The sequence below is a fragment of the Eptatretus burgeri genome, chromosome 1 (genome assembly GCF_056783735.1).
Source record: "Eptatretus burgeri isolate ZD-2024b chromosome 1, Ebu_testis_v1, whole genome shotgun sequence".
In the NCBI taxonomy this organism is placed as follows: domain Eukaryota; kingdom Metazoa; phylum Chordata; class Myxini; order Myxiniformes; family Myxinidae; genus Eptatretus; species Eptatretus burgeri.
The window spans coordinates 95,997,518-96,011,111 of NC_140961.1; the positions used below are offsets into that span (position 1 = coordinate 95,997,518).

At 39.7% G+C, this 13,594-nt stretch overlaps 1 protein-coding gene across 4 annotated transcripts in view; it reads left to right on the forward strand.

Annotated features, from left to right (window-relative positions):
- Window positions 1-13,594, forward strand: part of LOC147034994 (slit homolog 2 protein-like) — a 473,672-nt gene that overhangs the window by 342,478 nt on the left and 117,600 nt on the right. The gene's annotated exons all lie outside the window — the stretch shown is intronic.

Genomic DNA, 13,594 nt, shown 5'->3' on the forward strand with positions numbered 1-13,594 from the left:
AATCGTCAAGGTGTGACTGCGATGTTGACAATTCCAATTTTCAGGCAGTTATGATTTAAATCGGCAAGTGGCAGCTTCTTAACAGAGAATGCCACGAGTTCGTCGGCGATACGTGCAGCGCACTATGACTAAGTTAAACTATCGTTGGGCATAGGTTGTGAACGCCGACAACAGGCTAAGCATTCGTTGGTATAAGTTATCTTTAACACAACGAAACGTTCTGTGCCCGTTACGAATACATTATGCATACGACCAACATGTTATGAATACGACCAAAACTTTTAAAAAACCGCAAAACTTCAGCGTACGCCAACGTTTTACGTGCATTTTTATACGTTGCCGTTGCTGGCTAAAACGTCAAGGTGTGACTGGGCCTTTAGAATTAGCCTTTAGAATTACCCTATAGATTTACCCTTTAGAATTACCCTTTAGATTTACCCGTTAGAATTACCCTTTAGAATTACACTTTAGATTTACCCTTTAGATTTATCCTTTAGAATTACACTTTAGAATTACACTTCAGATTTACCCTTTGGAATTACCCTTTGTAATTACACTTTAGATTTACCCTTTAGAATTACCTTTTAGATTTACCCATTAGAATTACCCTTTGTAATTACACTTTAGATTTACCCTTTAGAATTACCCTTTAGATTTACCCGTTAGAATTACCCTTTAGAATTACCCTTTAGAATTACACTTTAGATTTACCCTTTAGATTTACCCTTTAGAATTACCCTTTCGATTTACCCTTTAGAATTACCCTTTGTAATTACACTTTAGATTTACCCTTTAGAATTACCCTTTAGATTTACCCGTTAGAATTACCCTTTAGAATTACACTTTAGATTTACCCTTTAGAATTACCCTTTAGAATTACACTTCAGATTTACCCTTTACAATTACCCTTTGTAATTACACTTTAGATTTACCCTTTAGAATTACCCTTTAGAATTACCCTTTAGAATTACACTTTAGATTTACCCTTTAGAATTACACTTTAGATTTACCCTTTAGAATTACCCCTTAGAATTACACTTTAGATTTACCCTTTAGAATTACACTTTAGAATTACCCTTTAGAATTACCTTTTAGAATTACCCTTTAGAATTACACTTTAGAATTACCCTTTAGAATTACCTTTTAGAATTACCCTTTAGATTTACCCTTTAGAATTACCCTTTAGCATTACCTTTTGGAATTACAATTTAGAATTACCCTTTAAACGCACGAGAATTGCCGTTTAGAATTACCCTTTGGAATTACCCTTTGGAATTACCCTTTTGAATTACCCTTGAGAATTACCCACTAGAATTACCCTTTAGAATTACACTTTAGAATTACCCTTTAGAATTACCCTTTAGAATTACCCTTTAGAATAACCCTTTAGAATTCCAATTTAGAATTACACTTTGGAATTACACCTTATATCTACCCTTTAGAACCCCTTATAATTCCCCTTTAGAACCCATTAGAATTACCACTTTGAACCCATTGGAATTACCCTTCATAAGCCTTTCGAATTACTAGCGGACCTGTTTGTCCATTGGACCAAATTGTCATTCGTCTTCAGGTTCTTGTTGCACACTGCCTGTTGTACTGCTTGAGCATTCGTTTGCATTTCACCAAGCCTAAATGTGCTTGGGCCAGGGCAAAGATTATACATTCATTATTGTTCTTGCCAAATTATACCACCATTATTATTGTTGTTGGTATTATTTGTATTGATTAATATTTGGTTTGTTACAATGTTTTCATTATTCTTGTTTATTTTGTAAATAGAATGCCACGCCACTGAAGGACCCATTAATCTGCCTGATGCACCTTGATAGGGCGTGTGTTTAAACATGGGAATTCTTTCTGGTTATTCATAGTTAATTAGCCTAATCAACTCAGGAGATCATGACGATCATTTTGGTGTATCACATTCCACATCAGAACGCTCTGCTAGAATTCCACAAAAAACATGATACACACACAAAGTTTCAGGCTGCTAGGTTTCCTGGTTTTGGAGTTCTGGAGGAGACACACACACACACACACACACACACACACACACACACACACACACACACACACACACACACACCTTCAGAGACTTTTGAGTTCTCTGGGTCTTTTGGGTCCTCAAGGACTTTTGTGTGCTGTTGGTCTTTGGGGTCTTAAGGTCCTGAGGAGTTTGAAAGGGTCTTCAAAGATCGAATGGGTCTCAGTCGACAAAAGGGTTAAAAGGGTCCATTTTTTTGTCGAAACAGTGTGTTATAAAGGTTCTTCTTCTTCATTTTTGACAGACAAACAGAAGGAAGGACAGATGGAAATAATCAAATATTGAAGCGGCTTCACTGCTTAAAAAGTTCCCATGAAAACTCCATTACTCAATGGACTTCCGGCATCATCATCATCATCATCATCATCATCATCATCATTATTATTATTATTATTATTATTATTATTATTATTATTATTATGGGCCATGAACCCATCCTTACGAAGAGGTTAATTCCCCACTTTTATGATTTATGACTTGTAACACCGGGTTCTCGCAGATGGTGCTATAATATACATTTTACATAGAGAGAATTGGTATCCTCCCCCTCCACCCTGAACCGGAGGGTATATGAAAATGTTTTATCATCTAAAACCTTATCTTGCACAACCCTGAGTGCAACCAATGATTTTCAACTCATTCCGTCCAATGGTTTAGGAATGCATATTGATAAAACAAATAAACAAATCGACACTTGCCAAATTATATGCACTTTATTGTATGATACTTGTGATCACCAATAGTTGTAACCATAATGAACAACTAAGTATGAGTACATTTGCAATCACAGCTCCCCAATTAACACACTGACTTGTTAACACTGGCCCAACGTTGGCCCAGCGTTGACCACTCACATTTCTTTTATGCCATATGGCTGCCTTTGGCCAAACCTTGGACAGCATGGAACCCTTGGAAAGAATATAGTTATTGAATTTTAATTATCATTGCTTGTTATAATTATTTTTTTATTCTGAGTAATATTTGCATAAAATTTCAATTGAAAGATTATTTGATGTTTATTGATTATATTCCTCCAAATCGTTTTATTGTTCAAGCCTGATGTTGGCTTAGTGGTTACGGTGGCTGGCTTGGGATCCTAGAGGTCTTGAGTTTGAGCCCCATTGGCCACTGAATTAACACCAGGGGGTTGACAGCCTGTCATCCTTCCGAGGTTGGCAAAATGAGTTCCAGTGTACTGGCCCGGTGTATGCCCCAGTTAGAATAGGTGTACCATGTCCCTGTGTGTCATAAGAGGCGACCAAGGTTGGCGTCAGGAAGGGCATCCGGCCATAAAACATTGCTTCAAGAAGGGAACCATGATTGTAGGGAGCCCGCAAAAAGCTAACCCCTGCTCGGCAGGGGGAAATGCCTGCAAAAACAGCTGTTTAAATCGTTTTATTGTTAGCTATCACTTCATAAGTTATAGTTTAGAGTGCTTGATCATATTGAAAAATACTTTTCAATTCTTTAAGCCTAAGTCACATTTGCTCTACGGCTAGGATACGGCGGCCATACCCCCCCCCCCTGAATTGATAGAAACATGCAGCGGCCACAGAGTTTCTGAGGTGGCCTCAGGGTATGGCTATCTTTTACAGGCGGTAGGGGTCGCCGTGGAATTATAGTGCAGAGTTATAACTTTTTTCATTTCTACGTTGGCCGTAGCAATTCGACAAGCCAAGCTGTGACATAGATGTGTTCCACGTCGACCGTACGTAGGGCGTACGGTGGGCTTGCGTTATCCGTGCGGCTGGCGTAGGCTCTTATCAATGAAAAATGAATTTTGCCAACCCCCCAAAAATTACGGCGGCTGCACTAATTCCATGGTCACTGTAGGGTAGTCCTAAGGCGTCCCTGTGTTCAACGTACGGTGGCCTTGCGGTCTGTGTGACTACCTGCGGGCAACGCAGGGTCGATGCACGGTTCCCCGACGCCCGCCGTGCGTCCTACGTAGGCCTCCGTGGCAGTCTGCGTCCACCGTGCGCTACCGCTAGAGATCGGAGTATAGGTGTTTGCCTCTACTCCGAACTGGTATATTCAGGTATATATATATATATATATATATATATATATATATATATATATATATATATATATATATATATATATATACATATATATATATATATATATATATATATATATATATATTGTTGTGGTTGACCAAATTCGCAAACCACCATTCAGGTCCCTTAGGTGAGATATCTCGGTAAGTATATGTGTAGTTAGGCCCAAACCCGTTGTCTAGTGGGAATACATGTCATTTATGCGTGCTGCGACTCTTCAGGATAGCCGTTTTTCTTTTACTATCTTTATTTTGGACCAACTGCCATGATTACCACCGCCAACCGCGTCTCAACAGTCATCACAACATCAACCACCCACCGCGGCGCCGCTTCACGTCACACCTCGCAACCGTCGCATCGCCACCGTTCTTGCGCCGCTTGTGGGTACCGGTATTGGACTCGTGCAGGGCGCGCGCCGAACAGCGTGTACAAAACCACGGATTTTCCGCTCCAAAAACGGATCAAAAACGACACACGCCCACTTTTGTTCCGTCCAATCGGTGAGCGAGGGGCGATTTGGCCCCGCCTCCAGGGCGTTGGAGGGCGGTCGCTATATGCAAATTCATGGATCAAAATGCATTCACGCCCACTTTTTCTCGGGCCAATGGGGAGCGAGGTGAAAGGTCGAAGGCAGGGGGTCAAAGGCGAAGCCACGGGGCTTATATAAGCGGCTGCGTTCGTCAGAAAAGGTCGTTGGTCGTCGTCGTCGTCGTCGTCGTGTGCGTTGGAGTCGGAGCGAAGAGGACGGAGCTGTGGAGAGGCAGCGAAGGCAGACGAGGGGGTGCTCGCGTCGTGCCGGGAGCTGCACACAAGGGAGGCCGACGGCGCGACCTGGTCGAGGTGGAGACGCTCGTCGCGGGACTCGAGACAGAGTAAAAATCCTCCTTTCCCCGAGCATCAGCAACCCCCTCCTGTTTCCCCCCGCGCTGAGATAGTGCGACCAAGGGGGCCCCTTTTCCCACCCCCTACCAGACACTGTCCGCGAGGCCCGCGGAGTTGAGGCACCATCGCCGCTCCGCGTCTCATCACCAGACGGGTAGGCCCGACCCGGTCTCGGCCTCAGGCCCGCCTCATCCTTGAGGGTGTTCTTTTCCTTGGTTTTGGGTATGTGTTGTCGGCGCCGTCTGTGAAGTAGAATTGTATAAGTGTTGCCGTGTGCTCGGTAGTCGGTATTAGCTCTGCATTGTGTCTTCGCTTTTACATTTGCTTTTTGTGTAAAATTGCATTGTGTTTCTCTTCTTTTCTATGTGCTTTTGGTGGAATTGTATATGTGTGCTTTCCGTTCATCGCGAATAAATGTGCTTATTATTGAACTGTTTTCCCCGCTTCGCTTCGTCATTTCTTTCATTGAATCCCCATCTTGCTTCACGTAAAGGGTTGGTCCTGGGCTAAGACGCCCGATAATTAATCGAACCGTCGAGGCCGACGAATAACACCGCTCGGTTATCCCGATAGTACGGAACGGGTCGCTTAAGTGGCCCGTGTCCGAAGTCGACCTGCGGCGAGGTGCGATCGCCCGGTCTCCCCTCCGTGTGGGTACTTAGGTAGGTCGAATTTGGCGAGCAACCCTATCCCACGCGGGGGCCGATTGGCTCGATCGCGGTGAGACCGAAAGGTCCACCCGTGACTGGTTCCCGGCGTTAGTCCGAGAGGGTCACGACTGGATTGTCCGTCCGGTGGGCGACGTGCCGCGATTCGAGTTACGTGGCCGTCAGCACGCCGGCGGGCACGAATCCGTAACAATATATATATATATATATATATATATATATATATATATATATATATATATATATATATATATATATATATATATATTGTAGTATATTCAGTTATATATACTGGTATATTCCGAACTGTTATATTTTTATTTCAGTAAAAAAATAACTGGTATCTATACCCACTCGTTACCGTCCGTCTGGCCGCACGTTCGCCTTAGGGCCCCCCTGCGGTCGCCTTGCGGGCACCTTGAGGCTACCTTGCGTCTGCCTTGAAAATTCTATGCCCGCCGCAGGGACGCCCTAAGGTCACCGTGCGACATCAAATCAAAGACCGTACGGCACCCCCACATTTTCGGTCTCCACAATTTCTAAATACGCCGTGCAGCTCCCCGAAAAATAAAAACATATGTGACTGCTACATTGTGTGACCGTGGAAATACTGCGGCCGCCCTATAATTGCTAGTGGCCATAGATTTTGTAGACCCTACGGACGCCGTGCCAAATGTGACTTAAGCCTTAGCTTCTTCATATGCTTTAACAATAAATATTTGAGCAACCAGCAATAAGCAATTATATATATATATATATATATATATATATATATATATATATATATATATATATATATATATATATATATATATATGTGTGGATAAATTAATGAATACATGGATAGATAAATGTAAATAACAAAAGTAAATACATTGATCGATAAATATTTTTTAAGCGGCGATGTACTGGATGCAGATGTATTTTTGCGCAAATTGTCAAACCACGAGATTCGTGGGGGATCCGTTCCTGAAAAATGCCATGAATGTCAAATCCACGAATGTCGGGGTATTGTTTGAACGGGATAAAGGGGATAGGTTCCCAGAGGTTCCTGATTCATAATGGAACATCAAAAATCCCATGAAAAACTGCAACAACGTGACAAAAATGCTATGAATATGCTTGTGAAAGACCACAAAAAAAAAACACACAAAAAAAACAAGGATAAAAACGCGAATACGTCTGCAAAACCGCAAAAAAAAAAAAACCACGAATATGCGAAGCACAGGGCCGCGAATATAGAAGCAAGTTACATTTTATGAATCGCGAATATACGGAGTTCGTGAGAAGCAAGAACTGCGAATGTCGTGGTCCGACAGTATGTTGATAATGTTGTTACAGTATTTATTTATTTATTTTTACTTCCGCCACCAAAGGTGGACAGTGGTTATGTTTTCACTCCTGTTTTGAGTTACTTGCGGAAATAGAAGATTTTCCAAGTACATTGGTTGTTCACATGTATTATTTTGTCTGTTCGTTACTTGCAAAATCAAAGATGGTGTATTTGTTCGTCTGGTCTATGATTTCGCAAGTGTGATTTTCAACCAATCTTCACAAAACTTCACAAAATGGTCGAGTTTGTCATAAGCAAGAAGCCCAATAATTTTGAGGTCAAAAGGTCAACATAGGCCATGTTTCCAAAGTTGTCAATTTTCATCTGATTGACTTGAAATTCGAAGATAACTTGCATATTTGGTCACTGTATTCAACCACCAATTATTTTTGAGGTCAACATCGGCCAAAAGGTCAGCATAGGCCAAAGGTCAGCAATGTAGGTGGTATTTCTAAAATCCTCAATTTTCATCAGATTGACTTGAAATTTGATGAGGATTTGCCTATCATGTCACAGAATTCAACCACCAATTATTTGTAGGTGAAATTTATTTTAGGGGTTTCACAAGTATCGTGCTCTGCATGATGTCTTTCTTTTTTTTATCTTGCCAAAACGAAGTTTTTGCAAGATATGTTAGTCAGCTTGTATGTTTTGTTTTTTTTCTGTAATCACGCATAAAAAATTCTGCAGAGCACAGTTATCATTGGAAATTTTTTTAACTTCGCATATCAGAGGCCTATAGAGGTCCCTTTCAGTGCACAAAATTTTGAAGGTCAAGGTCAAAGGTCAAGGTCACTTGGTCGCAAATCAGGGGAGTCGACGAAATCCTTATTTTTTGAGTAATTTTGATCGGATCGTCTTCAAACTTCATGGGAATATAGTTCATGGTCTGGCGCTCAGCTGATTAATTTTTGGTGGCGATTGGCCTTGACCTTCATATGTTTTTGGTTTTTTTTGGTCTGTAATCACGTATAAATCACTCTGCAGAGCACAGTTATCATTGGAAATTTTTGTAACTCCGCATATCAGAGGCCTATAGAGGTCCCTTTCAGTGCACAAAATTTTGAAGGTCAAGGTCAAAGGTCAAGGCCACTTTGTCGCAAATCAGGGAGTCGACGAAACCCTTATTTTTTGAGTAATTTTGATCGGATCGCCTTCAAACTTCATGGGAATATAGTTCATGGTCTGGCGCTCAGCTGATTAACTTTTGGTGGCGATTGGCCTTGACCTTCATGGTTAGCGCCGAAGGTCAAACATATTTGACACCAAGGTCAAATTTTCAAGTTTTAGGAACCATATCGTGTCATACCTCAAATTGAACACCTCGATGAGTGCTTTCTAGATATGTCAAGGTTGAGACATTATGACGTCATTTGGTGACGTAATGAGGCAAAAGCATATTTTTCATGGTTACTCTGTAGAACGATTCTCATCAGAATCTCTCGTAGGCAGATATTCCTCAATATAGGAATATCTGCCTATATCTCCTCGTAGGCAGATATCTCGTAGGAATATCTCCTCGTAGGCAGAGTCGCTCCTGGTGGATAGCAGCTCTGTTCACCTCAGTGTGACCTTAAAGAAGTCACACGTGGTCACCTTTTGGCAAGATACGGGTCACCTTGCGGGTGACATTGGTTTATTTTATTTGTTCGTTTGTCTGTGAACAGCATATCTCAAAAAGTTGTGGACACATTCAGGCAAAATTTGGTGTACAGGTTGGGTGTGTGACAAGGACAAATTGATGAGATTTTGGTGAAGATCCAAACCCGGGTACGAGAATTTTTTATTATTTTTTTAAAGTCATTCTACACCATTGATGATGGGGCCAAAAACGGTATATAGCATGATATTTCAAAAAGTTGGAGACAGATTATGACAAAACTTGGTGAATGACTTGGTTAGGTGACAAGAGCAAGCAAATTAGACTTTGGTTCAGGTCCGGATGCAGATCTGGCCTATCAGTGCACTACAAAACATAAACCTTTTTCTGTATCCACTTGACTGAGTGCCATTCTCATTTCTAATGCAATTGTGATGGCTTCCATATGCAAATCCTTCCCTTCATTCTTACCCTGCTTTGAGTTTTCTGCATGTTTTCCCAGTTTTTTTTATGTGCGTCTGCTTTGCTAACATTTATGTCTTTCCACTGGTGTCTTTAGAAACATTTTATCTTCTAAGAGCCTTTGCTCATCATCGCTATAATGCTGTTGGCCATTCCAATTGCCACGGGAGCTGCAGCCTGTAAGGTCACGAGTGAGTTCCTGATATTGAACTTGCTCAAATTAACTTCTTCGTTGGATTCAATGCTGCTCTCTCATCTACTGGAGTTCTGGAGTTTGGTATTGGGTGGGTTGTTGGGGTGGGGGGTGAAGGGAAGTACTGATTGCTTTCTTTTCAGTCATTTCTGTGATACTGCAGACTGCAGGGTTCATTGAGTTCAGGAGATGGAGAAGCTGGCTTCTCCATCTGAACTGAACTTCTTTACTGAACTTTTTTTCTTCATCATCTCCTTATCTTTGACTCTCCATGCCTACATTTCCATATCCCTCTCAGGATGGAGGCAGTGTGGCTGATGCAGAGCTTGATCTCACTGTATTTTTACCATGTTCAGAACAGCTTCAGAGCATCAATGGTGCTTTCTGGTTGTGATTGGTGAATGTAACACAATGTATCCACGTGGTAAATGGCACTTGTTGGAGCCAAATTTAATCTGGCCTCATATATACATATTGTTGTGGCCATGGATACCGAGACACAAGCTTGTCACTCAGGGGGATTAATCCCCGGTTGTCCTCGGTAGAGCCGGACCTGGGGCCACCGCTCCCAATTAACGTTGTGGTACGGTGGGTTGTTTTAAAACCACGAACGCCACTCAGTCAACCAGGAGTTCCAGTGTCCGCCGTCTAATTATTCCATTTAACTAGAGGTCACGTGGTTACCTGAGTGGGGAGCGCGCCCTCGGCAAAGCACCAATGTTATCTGATTAGATTTTAATTAGGTTCGGCCGAGCGTTTTAACCGCTGGTGCGTGCCGACAATTTTTTTGCTCAAATCTGTGGTAATTACCTACCAGTCTATCTCAGTTCGAACAATGCTAGACCAATGGAAGGAAAGGACAAACACGGACAGGTTGGAAATCGACAAATGATTTATTAATAATAAAATAAATAAATAAATAAAAAGAACCTTTTGTTTGCTGAGGTAAATAATGAATGAATTTCAAAGCAAAATTAATCAAAATGCCAAGAAAGAGACAAAGAGCAGATGCTTATCGGGGGTTGACGTACTTACAGTTAAACACAGACAAGGGCACCCAGCAGATAATTCAGGGGGAGGGGAGGGGGAGAATCGTCTCACTCACCAGAAAGTCGTCCGTGAAGTGAAAACGTCCTGAAAATGCGTGCGTGCGTGTCACGTCTGTCGCCAGCACCCAGCTTTACCATGCACCCTCTCGCGGGGCAGCCTTTAATGCCAGTCGACGTCTGGAGGGCACCGAGATCGTCCGTCGCGGGTTTAGACCCTGGTGTTGTTGGTGATCAACCCGTGCCTCACTTGTTGGCGGCACTGCTCACACCCACACGCGCACCACATGCTCGCTTGCTGAAGCACTGGAAGGGCAAATTATCTCTTCGGCGCTGGTCAAACACCCGCTTCTTGGTCGCTTCTCTCGCCCTTTGCTTTTTCCTCTCTTGACTTTTTCTCCTCAGACTTTTTCTCTTCAGAATGTCTCTCTCCAATCAAAACGTCCCTCTTTCCTTTTTTCCTTGCTTTTTTATATCTCACAACATCTCTCCTCACAGAACGTACCTCACGCTTTCTCTCGCTCGTTTTTATATCCCCGGGCCGTCTCCACGGGGTGCCATCCACCCCAAGCTCACCCCGCCCCACTGGGGCACGGCTACCATGACGACCGTGCGCTCTCAAAAAAGGTGGGTGTCGGAGCTTGCGAAAGAATGTTGCTGAGGAAAAATGAGGGTGGGCTTCAGAGCTCATGAAAGAAATGTGTGTAAACGTGTCTGTCGTAAAGAAAAAAAGCTTCCTATAAGAGAGGGGATCTATCCTTTACCCTTCTCAATGCATCACATTTAAAATCCCATTAGACATGGGGATGGGGCTAATCTGAACATGCATTGAAGGAAATAACTGTCTGAGGACCTGGATGTGTGGATGCATTCTTCAGACCAGATTCTAAAATCCGTAACAATATATATATATATATATATATATATATATATATATATATATATATATATATATATATATATATATATATATATATATATATATATATATATGTATATGTATATGTATATGTATATGTATATGTATATGTATATGTATATGTATATATATATATATATATATATATATATATATATATATATATATATATATATATATATATATATATATATATTGTCCCAAAAGTAACCTCTGGATTTAGAAATTAAATAACATTTCTGTTTTTTAATAATTTATGATTATTTTAAGACCAAAATAAAATTTACAAAATGGAGATAAATTTGCTTTATTTATGAAAATGAGCCAACTTAAATGTTCTCCATTTTCAGTTTCGCAGAGACGGGATCTTTCGACAGCATTTTCCATAAAGCGGACAATAACTCTGGCCGCAGCCCTCGAATTTCTGCACAGATGTTGTCCTTGAGCTGCTAAATTGTATGTGGCTTATTGCCCTTTTGGTAACCTCAAAGAAAATAATCGGGAGGCGTCAAATCAGGAGAACGTGATGGCCAAGAAATTTTCCAAGAACAAATTCGTTTTCTTCATTAACCAACCTCTGAATTTGGACTGAGTAATTTAACAATTGTCAATGATCAGTCAGTTTCAACTTTTGCACCAATTGCACTTTGTATGGGTACAGGTGCAATTCATTTCTTCGTATGCCATACAGTGACATCCGAGACATCCCCAACTGGTCAGAACGTCTGCGGATCGATGTTCCTGGTTCTTCTTGAACACTGTCCAGTACACGTTCATGATTAATCTGCGAATGGACTGAACGTGGTCTTCCAGATCATGGCAAGTCACTTACTGACCCATATTGCTCAAAACGTTGAATCAACCGACGAATCATGAAATCTGAAAGTGGTTTTCTGACATTGAAGTGTCGGCAGCATGCTCTTTGGGTGAGAATAATTGATCGATGACATTTAAAATAAAATTCCACGATTTTGGTTCTTTGTTCAGTTGTGAATTTTTCCATGGGTCATTTCCAAATGCAAATCCAAATTCTGAAAAGAAAAGAAAAACACATTTTTAAAAAACAGAAATGTTATTTAATTTCTAAAACCCTAGGTGACTCATCCCAATGTGAAATCCCTAGGTGTGTGTGTGTGTGTGTGTGTGTGTGTGTGTGTGTGTGTGTGTGTGTGTGTGTGTGTGTGTGTGTGTGTGTGTGTGTGTGTGTGTGTGTGTGTGTGTGTGTGTGTGTATATATATAATATATATATATATATATCTTCTTCTTCTTCTTTCGGCTGCTCCCGTTAGGGGTCGCCACAGCAGATCATCAGTATGATCCGCATCGTGATTTGGCACATGTTTTACGCCGGATGGCCTTCCTGACACAACCCTGGTCGCTTCTTACGACACAGGGAGATGGTACACCTATTTTAACCAGGGTATACACCGGCCCAGTACACTGGTACTCATTTCGCCGACCTCGGAAGGATGACAGGCTGAGTCAACCCCCTGGTGTATTAATTCAGTGGCCCAACGGGGCTTGAACTCAGTACCTTTTGGATCCCAAGCCGCTGCCCTTACCACTGCGCCAACACCAGGCTATACACATATATATATATATATATATATATATATATATATATATATATATATATATATATATATATATATATATATATATATATATATATGTATATATATATGTATATGTATATGTATATGTATATATATATATATATATATATATATATATATATATATATATATATATATATATATATATATATATATATATATATATATATATATATATATATATATATATATATATATATATATATATATATATATATATATATATATATATATATATATATATATATATATATATATATATATATATATATATATATATATATATATATATATATATATATATATATGTATATATATATATATATATATATATATATATATATATATATATATATATATATATATATATATATATATATATATGTATATATATATATATATATATATATATGTATATATATATATATATATATATATATATATATATATATATATATATATATATATATATATATATATATATATATATATTATACACAAATATATACATATATGTGTATATATATATATATATATAAACATATGTACAAATAATATATATTTATATATATATATATATATATATATATGTATAAATTTATTTATATATGTATACATGTATACATGTGTATATTTGTATGTCTGTATGTATATACATATATATATATATATATTTTTTTTAATTTATTTTTTTTTTTTTTTAATTATGGAATAGCTGGATGAGTGTATGCCTGATGTTGGCTTCATGGTTGGGGAGGTGGTCT